Source organism: Podarcis vaucheri, assembly GCF_965113315.1.
Source record: "Podarcis vaucheri genome assembly, chromosome: 8".
NCBI classification, from domain to species: Eukaryota; Metazoa; Chordata; class Lepidosauria; order Squamata; family Lacertidae; genus Podarcis; species Podarcis vaucheri.
Window position 1 is genome coordinate 15,688,403 of NC_138766.1, and position 10,221 is coordinate 15,698,623.

The 10,221-nt window shown below is 41.2% G+C and overlaps 1 long non-coding RNA gene across 4 annotated transcripts; it reads right to left on the reverse strand.

Annotated features, from left to right (window-relative positions):
- Positions 1-225: 225 nt before the first annotated feature.
- Positions 226-9,636, reverse strand: LOC309538927. 4 transcript variants are annotated; one of them, XR_014222513.1, is made up of 4 exons: positions 9,038-9,636; positions 2,755-4,281; positions 2,096-2,151; positions 1,440-1,649 (listed from the first exon to the last, which is right to left on the reverse strand). It is a non-coding gene; the product is annotated as an uncharacterized lncRNA (long non-coding RNA). The 4 variants fall into 4 exon arrangements; XR_014222512.1 differs by lacking the exons at positions 1,440-1,649; positions 9,038-9,636 and adding an exon at positions 226-363 and having other exon boundaries at positions 2,614-5,755; XR_014222514.1 differs by lacking the exon at positions 9,038-9,636 and having other exon boundaries at positions 2,755-5,755.
- Between the last annotated feature and the right edge of the window lie 585 nt (positions 9,637-10,221).

Below are 10,221 nucleotides of genomic sequence, written 5' to 3' on the forward strand. Positions count from 1 at the left end.
TCTGCTGGCATCCCAGCTAGCCTTAGGTCTTTGGCTTTGTTTTCTAGGTCATCAGCTTTTATCAGAAATTGAGTAACTTTAATTACGACTGACATTTATCGTCCAAGGAAGCTGGGGAAACTGGAGGCCAGGCCTAATACATGGACTTTCCTCTTTGTTTTCTGTTCATGTGGGTCAAAGAATGCCATGAAAGATAGTATGGGATGTCACGTGTACCTTGTTTTTCCATTTCACCATTCACAGTAACAGTATTCTTATGTGGACTCTTGACAGGGGACAATGACTGTTAACTGATTGGTTGTCCTGTATTTTAGCTCATTCTCTCGTTTCCTCCCACCTTTGCCATGTTATCCTCACAACAACCTGAGGGAATTGAGAAGGAGACAGAAATATAGTGATTTTCCCACAGTGATTTCCTACAGAGTTTCATGACTGAGTGGTCTACCTCACCCATCGTCCTCACACAAATCAAATACACTATCCCATGTACCACAGTGTCTGTTTGTCTACTTTGCAGTTTCTGAGTACAAAATATATGTGAACAGCATGATTATATATAAGTAGAATATGCAAGAGGCTTTTACCAGAAAAATACACACAGGCTAGATAGAAGAGTTCAGGAAATACTGAGTTGCTAACATTTTTATTCCTTTGTAACTTTATTTCCTACAAGTTCCTGTCTGTTTGCAATTTTATTTAGCGTGCCCAGTTTGTAGTTGAATGAACATGGCCCTAGAGAGAAATGACTACTGGTTATCTTGTATACTTCCCAAATCTTGAGTTTACCTTTAGAGTAAGATTCTTTGGTTATGCAGAACCCAATCTTTCCTATAGAAGGTGATCATTAATCCTTGCTAGTAACAGAGGATTAGTGTGTGATCTTTACATTAAGTATTAGGAGGTCAGAATATTTACTCATCCCTTCTAGAACATGTTTACAATAAGGGCTAGAAACAGGATCAAGGCAGTCCATTGAGAGATGTATTTTATAAGAAGTTATGCTAACTTCACACCATTGGGGAGTGGGAATCATATTGGTACACACCGCAACGCTACTGTATGCGTGTTCAATTTTCATTCCATGTAAAGTAGCTTGAAAGTCAATGCATGGATAGCTCAGAATAATTTCTTTAAGAATTATGACAACTGCACATTCTTCCATGGGGAAATAATAATAGTGTCCTCATCTGGCAGTATGTATAGGAAATTTGAATACACAAATATAATGAAAAATAAATTAACATGTCCAGCAGGGTTGGTATCAGTGCTTTCACCAAGGATAAAATATTCAGGGAAATGCTATCCTTGAATTGTCTATAACCATTTACATGTTAGCTTATGTTTTAGTAAGTATTTTCCAAAAGCTGTTTTGATTGCTCAGTTTCAAAAAAAAGTCAGACTACCATCTTCCAAATCACACTAATCAGCTCCATCATCAATTTTAATGGTGTGATTAGGATTTTTTTCTCATTCGTCTCACTATCTGACATGAGCATCGATCAGTGCAACATGGCTTCAGCTCCAGAGATGTGACAAGAGCACTTCCCTTCTTGACATTTTGCATGCATTGCAATTACAGGAGACTGCCCTCGTTAGATGATCGGATGCAAGGCTTCCTGTCATCCAGGCGACGGTGAGCATCTTCTCTTCTAAATGGGTGAAGGAGTATTCATAATGCAAAATGTATATCTCAGTTATATCATATCTGGACTACTGCAATGCACTCTTTGTAGGACTGCCAGTGGAGAGTGTCTGGGAATTTATTTATGTTTTTCTAAGCAGTTTCCCCACCATGGTCTCACTCACTACAACTGGACCATGACCCAAGACTCTTTCTCTTCAGCCCAGACTTCCAGGAACTGAGATGGTGTTGGACCTGCCAATGTCGAGAGCTGGTGGAGGAGTAATACACCTAGCAGCCAGAGGACTTCACCACTAGGAGCCGACTAGGCAGTAGAGAGGCACCAAAGAAGGACTAGTTGTGCACTGGGATCCAGAAGATGAACAGGACAAGTGATATAAAACTTCCCATCTCTACTGGGCCTTTGTTGTGATAGCAACTGGTGGCTGTGTTCCCATAGGCAAGTTCACTCACCTCTGCTCCCAAGTTTGGAGAAATGGTGATAGACAGTGAATCACAAGCTCTGTAATCTGAATGTGGGAAAGCTTAATTACATGAAATGAAAGTGACAGAATAGATAAATGCTGCATTCAGACAAACAGGGGTGCCAACTTGAATAAAATATTGGTGGACCCAGACAATCCCACCCTACCTAATTGATCGTGAGACACGGTGCATACATGCCATTTGAATGGCAATGCCTGTCAACTTGGGGGTGGGGACAATCTCCTCAGAAATTTTAGTCCAAATGTTTAAAATCACACAGCATAGAAACCTTGACCTAAAGAGTAAAAAGGACCCCTGATTATTTTGCAAAGTCTAGAGAGAGAGAGCTCAGTGATGTGCCACAGACCCATGCTATAAGTAAAGTGAGAAACTGAGGGGAAGGGTAGACCTGTCCTGAAGTTTTTATTTTCTAAGCACTCCTCCCCCCCCCCCCATGGCCTATTAATTATCCCTTTGAGACAAGCATTTTGAAGCATTCTTCTTACTGTTGGAAGTACAACAGCAGGGGTTACGCAGTGCATGACCTAAGGATTTAATTCTGTTGTTGGCTTGGATGACAGCAGACGCTGATCAGCTGGAAGTTCTAGTCAGTTAGGAGTTAGCTGTCAATGAAGAAGATGGCTGACCTTTGACAATTGGAGGAGTTGGAGGGAAAAGTACTTCCGAAGGAGCTTTACCTCCGTATGTGTGGCTGAATATGTCTCCCTGCCCTCAACTAGGCCTGAAAAGGTTTCCCTCAATATATATACGGTTTATGTTCCATTCATCTAACTAAAACATTATCCATTTTATTTACTCTCTGGACTCCATCTGCTTTATTTCAGTCACTCTGCTAACACTTACCCATCCCCCCCATTCTGTTTCCCTGGAAACCATGGGGAATATTGGATGAGCAACATCGGTTGTGACTGGGAACCATGGGAACAATGGTTCCTGGTGCTCCTTAAGTCTGAAACTCTGTTTTTTTGGAATTGTTTCTAGAAGGCTGAACCTATTCCCTCCCAATCCCTGCCCACTGGAATTATCACCCCTACTGTGGCAGTATGAGCTCATAATTGCCTTCCCATTAGATATATATGTGGCTGTGAACCAAGTTATTACTTAGACCAAGTTCGCCGACTGGACAATTTAGCTGAGAAATCTAGCACTGGATGCTACCACATCAAAATTCACCATATTGGTAATTCAAACAAAATTATCACAAATTATAGTCTCTCTCTCTTTCTTTCTCTCTCCCTCTCCCCACCCACTCTGCTGTCTAAGAGGGAGATTTCACTGTGTTATTGTTTGACAATAGAGTCAGTAGGCATTTCCTGAACTCAAAGTCTGGTCAAAATAGTCACTATTTGCCTTACAACCAGTTGTTTTGTTCATTTTCATTTTGTCATTCAATAAAACTGCACCGATATATGCAAATGAGCAGTGTTTCCTCCCCTCAAGTCATCCTACTGCGACACCTTTTTTTAAAAAACACACACTCTCAAGTAGTTTTATTACACAGCAGTAGGGTATGAATTATTCTTCAGATGTACATTCATCAGCATCAAATGTAAATTACTTTTGGGCTTTACATTCATCTGGGTTTAAGCTCACAGAAAGCTGTCTGGTTAGCTGAAATGGTTCCGTGTGTTGCCTTCTAGACTCTCCGCCCCCCCCCCACCATGTTCTCACTGCCATTTTAAGTTGTTTTAGGTACTTGACCTATGGTCGTCTTCTGGGACTTGGCACAATGAGAAAGTAGTAATCTACTGGTAATTCTTTATGTGCCAAGCAATTCCTTAGTATAGCAGGACCAAAGTCCTTTAAAATATAGCAGCTACCATGAAAGTACAAAGCATAAAGCCTGGTCCTTTTTTTGTTTTCTGAAACAATATTTCCACGTGTTAACTCTCTTCCATATTCTCAAAATTTTTACACCTGGCATTGACTTTAGTGATGAGTAATCTTGGTCCCTTGGCATTAGATAAGTAGTATTGCGTCACTGTTGCTGTCTGTTAGTGTGGAAAATATTGAGTTACATGGACCACTATATCCTGCTAGTTACTAATCTCACAGTTGTGCTTTGTTTGCAGCAGTGGTAAATTTCCCATTATACAATTAGGGATTTCAATGGCATGGAGCTCAATGTTGCTGGCTGTGTGTTCAAAGGAAGACTGAGAAGAAAGAGTAATAGTATTCTTTCAAGTTCTGGAAACATTCCTACTTTGTAATATGGTATTTGATGTTCAATGTCATAATCAAGAATCAGGCAGCTATGCTAGGACTACAGTTGGGTTGACTGAATAGTGAATGAGAGAAGGGCAATTATTTAGGGTAGGTCTACACTTGTCATTTATAACGTTAAAAATGTGTTATTAAAATGTGAACCAGAGGGCACTGCTGAGCAGCAAGCCACCAGCAGTGGAAATCGGCTATTAAGTGTTATAGAATGTTTTATTTAGTAACTTTTAGAAGATCACTGTCGATCCAGCCTTATATAAAGACAGAGTGTGGGTTGTTTCAGTCTCTTATTGTGGCGTTCCCACCTGCATTCTGAAGTGGTACAGTCTGAGGTGTGGTCTACACATGAAGGTGGGTAGAATCTCAAAGTGATAAAATGGAATTTACTACTTCAGAGTGCAGGGGTGCGGGGATGCTTTTAAATGCTCCTCCATGTTTTTTAAAAAGAGGCCTGCATACCATATGTTAACATGGCGACAATATCCTTTCTCTTGTGTTGTTCCCTGAAGTCTACTGTCATTCTGTCTTCATTCTACCACCTGTTTCCCATCATTCTGCTGTACACATATACCAAGTCCCTCAAAGATTTTTCTACGTTATTTTCATAAACTCTTCACGGGGAATGAAAAACCCTGTGGACATACACAGGCACACATTGTTCAGTCTGATTCCAACTAATACTGAGCATTAAGCACAAGTTCCAGGGCTAAGCTTGCCAAAACATGGCTGAATTAAATCCCTGATTAGTCCCTTCCGCACAACAGGCTACATACACAATGTGATATTCTGGGTGTTCTGTTTCCAAGTTTCTGTATAGCTTAGCACAAATTTGCGCTTCTGTTGTTTTGTTTCCCATTTGGTATCTCTCAAAACTTGATGAGCCAAAATGAATCTTTCCAACTGGAAAACATAAACAGCAAAATAGGAGATGAAGAAGAAACATAGTGTGGAGATCATGGCGATGACTCTCAGAATGCAAAATGCCTGTAAGCACATGAAAATTTAAGGAAATTAACAGGAAAAAATGTAATGAGGGAGGACAGCTTGTCTATGGATATGCCTTAAAATCGGTTAGCCAATCTGCAGGAATCTTCAGCTAGATGCCACAATGGGAATCTCCCACCAGATGTCAAAGAGAAAAACAACTACCAGACTTTTAGAAGACATCTGAAGGCAGCCCTGTTTAGGGAAGCTTTTAATGTTTGACAGACTATTGTATTTTAATATTTTGTTGGAAGTTGCCCAGAGTGGCTGGGGAAACCCAGCCAGATGGGTGGGGTATAAATAATAAATTGTTGTTGTTTTTAAATTATGCTTGTGTACAAAGATGCAAGCAACAGCCTGGTAGCTTGGTAGGAGGTATCCATAACATTGCTGCAAAGTGAACCTGCTCAAAAATAGTATGTATGCGGAACTGTTTATTTTATAGGGTTGTCTAAAAGATAAAACGATAATAAATATGAATCAGAATCCAACAGATTTTTACTCTGGAACACATGACATTCTAAAAGATAAAAGGTAAAAGGTAAAGGACCCCTGGACAGTTAAGTCCAGTCAAAGGCGACTATGGGGTTGCGATGCTCATCTCACTTTCAGGCTGAGGGAGCCAGTGTTTGTCCACAGACAACTTTCCGAGTCACGTGGCCAGCATAATTAAACCACTTCTGGCGCAATGGAACACTGTGACAGAAACCAGAGCACATGGATATGCCGTTTACCTTCCCATTGCAGCGGTACCTATCTATCTACTTGCACTGGTGTGCTTCCAAACTGCTAGGTTGGCAGGAGTTGGGACAGAGCAATGGGAGCTCACCCCATCACGGAGATTTGAACCGCCGACCTTCTGATCGGCAAGCCCGAGAGGCTCATAGGTTTAGACCACAACACCACCTGCATCCTTACATGGCATTCTAATGTAATATAGACAGGTATGAATGAACTTTATTACGGTCACAGACCAGGATAAAAAACAACAACAACCCCATATAAATAAAATAGGAGTTAGGATTTTTTTTTTAACCGATAATTGTTAGAGCAAATAAGGACAAAGAAACAAGCATAGGATAAATCATCTGAATAAAATACAAGATTAAACACAGATAATGGATGGATAAAAACTGATAATTAAAATAGATAACTAAAAACAAATAAAAACCATGCAGTTAAAACAACTGTAAGAGAATAAGAACTAAAAGACTCGCAGTTAAAACAACAATAAGAGGCTGCAGAGTAGAAGCCTCTGAAATAGAGGACACTCACAACATTAGAAACTGATGTGCAAATATGGTTAAAACAGACAATTAAAACAATGTACAACAATAAATTTAGAAGCAATGTACAACAATAAACTATCCCAGGGAGTTGACTCAGAGTCACCCATGGAACTGAGTTTGGGGATTTTCATGCTGCACTATTTTGAGTTGGGTGATGGTCTGCGCCTACAGATATGTACACAGAATCTGGGTACCATCCAGATCATCTTCTGATCTTTGTCTAACAGCAAAGGTAGACAGGTATGTGTTTATCAATACATACAGTATTGTTTAGCTGATTGCTGAACTAGGTTTCCCATTCCGGTTTCCCATGACAAATTATCCCTCTGAGAAAATTGCAGGGGGCATTTTTGGTGCTGTTTTGGTGGGAGGGTGGCTAAAAAAATTCTCTGAAATTTTCAGGAGGTGGTTGCTGCTTACCTTAATGCAACTCCGCAGAAAGTGCAGATGGAAGAAAATTGTGGAGAGAGTTTCATGTTGCTTTGTGCTGGCCACAACTTCCTGGAATGCCTTTGGGAGCAATATGATATTGCACCATGTGTCAAGAAGTTATCCCAAGAGGTGTGGCTGGTGAGACACTGCAGAGAGTGGCAGTAGGACAGAGTAGGACAGAGCTTCCTTTTTTTAATAAAAAAAGTGATAAAACGGAAAGTATTCCTATCAGCAACACACCTGACAATAGCTAGAAAGCGGGAAGATTTAGGAGACAACTTGCTATCTGAATGGTATGCTTATTTTCTGCTGCTCCAGACAGTAGGACCTAAATCAATGGATTCAAATTACAAGAAAGGCGATTCTGACTAAGCATTAGGAATAAGTTTCTGATGCTAAGAGCTGTTCAACAGTCGAACAAACTGCCTTGGAAGGTGGTGGAATCTCTTTCGTTACAAGTTTTTTTTAACTGAGTTTGGAAAGCCATCTATCAGGGGTTCTTTAACTGTGATTCCTGCATTGCAGAAGGTTGGAGTAGATTACTCTTGGGATCCCTTCCAGCTCTTGTTGTTGTTTAGTCATTTAGTCGTGTCCGACTCTTCGTGACCCCATGGACCAGAGCATGCCAGGCACTCCTGTCTTCCACTGCCTACCACAGTTTGGTCAAACTCATGCTGGTAGCTTCGAGAACACTGTCCAACCATCTCGTCCTCTGCCGTCCCCTTCTCCTTGTGCCCTCAATCTTTCCCAACATCAGGGTCTTTTCCAGGGAGTCTTCTCTTCTCATGAGGTGGCCAAAGTATTGGAGCTTCAGCTTCAGGATCTGTCCTTCCAGTGAGCACTCAGGGCTGATTTCCTGAAGAATGGATAGGTTTGATCTTCTTGCAGTCCATGGGACTCTCAAGAGTCTCCTCCAGCACCATAATTCAAAAGCATCAATTCTTTGGCAATCAGCCTTCTTTATGGTCCAGTTCTCACTTCCATACATCACTACTGGGAAAACCATGGCTTTAACTATACGGACCTTTGTTGGCAAGGTGATGTCTCTGCTTTTTAAGATGCTGTCTAAGTTTGCCATCGCCTTTCTCCCAAGGAGCAGGCGTCCTTTAATTTTGTGACTGCTGTCAGTGATCATGGAGCCCAAGAAAGTAAAATCTCTCTACGATTCTATTATTCTATGAACTAACAACCACCAATCACAAATGGTCTTCTGTGGAATGACGGTATAAGATGACAATGTAAACAAAACAGTAGAATAAGTAAAGAAGAACAGATGTTTTACAGTGAAGCAGAGATTCAACTATATGTCACTTACATGTTTAGGATGTTGTATGTTGTTTTGTTTTTTAAAAAGCAAGTAAAATAGCAAACAAAAACAAAACACAACCCCTTGGCTATCTTATAAGGTTAGATAAGGTGACAACCGACTCCTTGATTTGGGGGTTTGGTTGGTAGAAATTTCACCCCCTCCCATAATCTTTTGAGAGGGTTCCATTTCAGCCCCAGCCACCAAAGAAAGGTTGAAAAATACATTTCTGACATTTTCAGCACAGTTCTAGTTACTTCTTTAAATGAAGTGATTCACTTTTGCTCTTTTCTATAGTTAACAGCTAAATATGTCTCTTAAATGGGCATCCATGGCCAGAAGGCACCTCATTTAATTAGCATTGATGGTTTTTGATGGCTGGTGGTCACCCCCTCCTGCATGAATAGAGAATGAAAAATAGAGGCAGTTGGAAGTTAGGCAGTGCAGGAGACAAAAATTTGTAGCATTCTGGCATGAAAGAGCTATGAGCGAAGCAGGAAGGATATGCTATGGATTCTTGGGGAAAGAAATGTTGCTGTAGAGATTAGTGTTTTTTCTGTTTCAGTCTGTGTCTACTTCGGCTTATATGTTTGTAAATAAATAGCAGAAAAACACAATAAACAAGCTCTCCTCACAAGGAAACCAATCTGGCAGTAGCTTCTTCCTGGAACTACTTACCATTGAAGCTGGGAAGTGAAAAACAGCTTCATATACACCATCAAATCCTGACTTACATGTGCTAGCTTGATGTAAATGCATTCAGATCCTTTGCTCCTCCCTTCATGGAAGTGGGGAAACAAACCAGGAAGCCACATGGAGCCACTATTTCCCATTACCTATTAGAAGAAGTGACCAGGCAGGCTTGGGAGATTAGCCTCAGGAGCTGCCTGTCAAGGAAGCTATTCTTCTTTACAGAATACAAGAAAAGAGGAGAAGGAAAGAACCCAGACACATTCGCAGTTGGACTTTGCCAGTTGGCTTTGAGGTGGGCACACCTCTGAAGGAGAGATAGAGAAAGAAGTTGGATGATCTGACTTAAGTCTGCTGCTGTTGTATTGCATGCTCTGTAAATGTCGTACTTGTTGATACAGTGCAGCTGGGATGGTACTAAGCATGTTTCTGATGGTTTAAGAGTCTAATCCAGGCTTCCTCAACCTCGGCCCTCCATATGATTTTGGCCTACAACTCTCATGATCCCTAGCTAGCAGGACCAGGGGTCAGGGATGATGGGAATTGTAGTCTCAAAACATCTGGAGGGCCAAGGTTGAGGAAGCCTGGTCTAATCCAGGGGTCAGCAACCTTTTTCAGCCATGGGCCAGTTCATTGTCCCTCAGACCATGTGGTGGGCTAGACTATATTTGAGAGGGAGAGGAATGAATGAATTTCTATGCCCCACAAATAACCCAGAGATGCATTTTAAACAAAGGCACACCTTCTGCTCATGTAAAAACACCAGGCAGGCCCCACAAATAGCCTAGAGATGCATTTTAAATAAAAGGACACATTCTACTCATGTAAAAGCATGCTGATTCCTGGACCATCCGGGGGCCGGATTGAGAAGGCAATTGGGCTGCATCCAGCCCACAGGCCTTAGGTTGCCTACCCCTGGACAAATCTGTATGTTGATCTTGGGTTTTGGGCCACGCACTCCAGTTTTACATATCGCACTGTATTGAAGTGTTTTTGAATAAATAACTCCAGTAACAGAGGACTCTTTGATCCAGCAGAGGTTTTTGTCGGTGGAAAAACCTTTCCCACGGGTCGGAAGTCCCATTAGAATAGCAAATTAGGTGGTACAGGGAGGAGCTGCAAGAAAAAGGGGAAATTTGCCAAAATCACATTCTTCCTTTTTATCCTGAAGA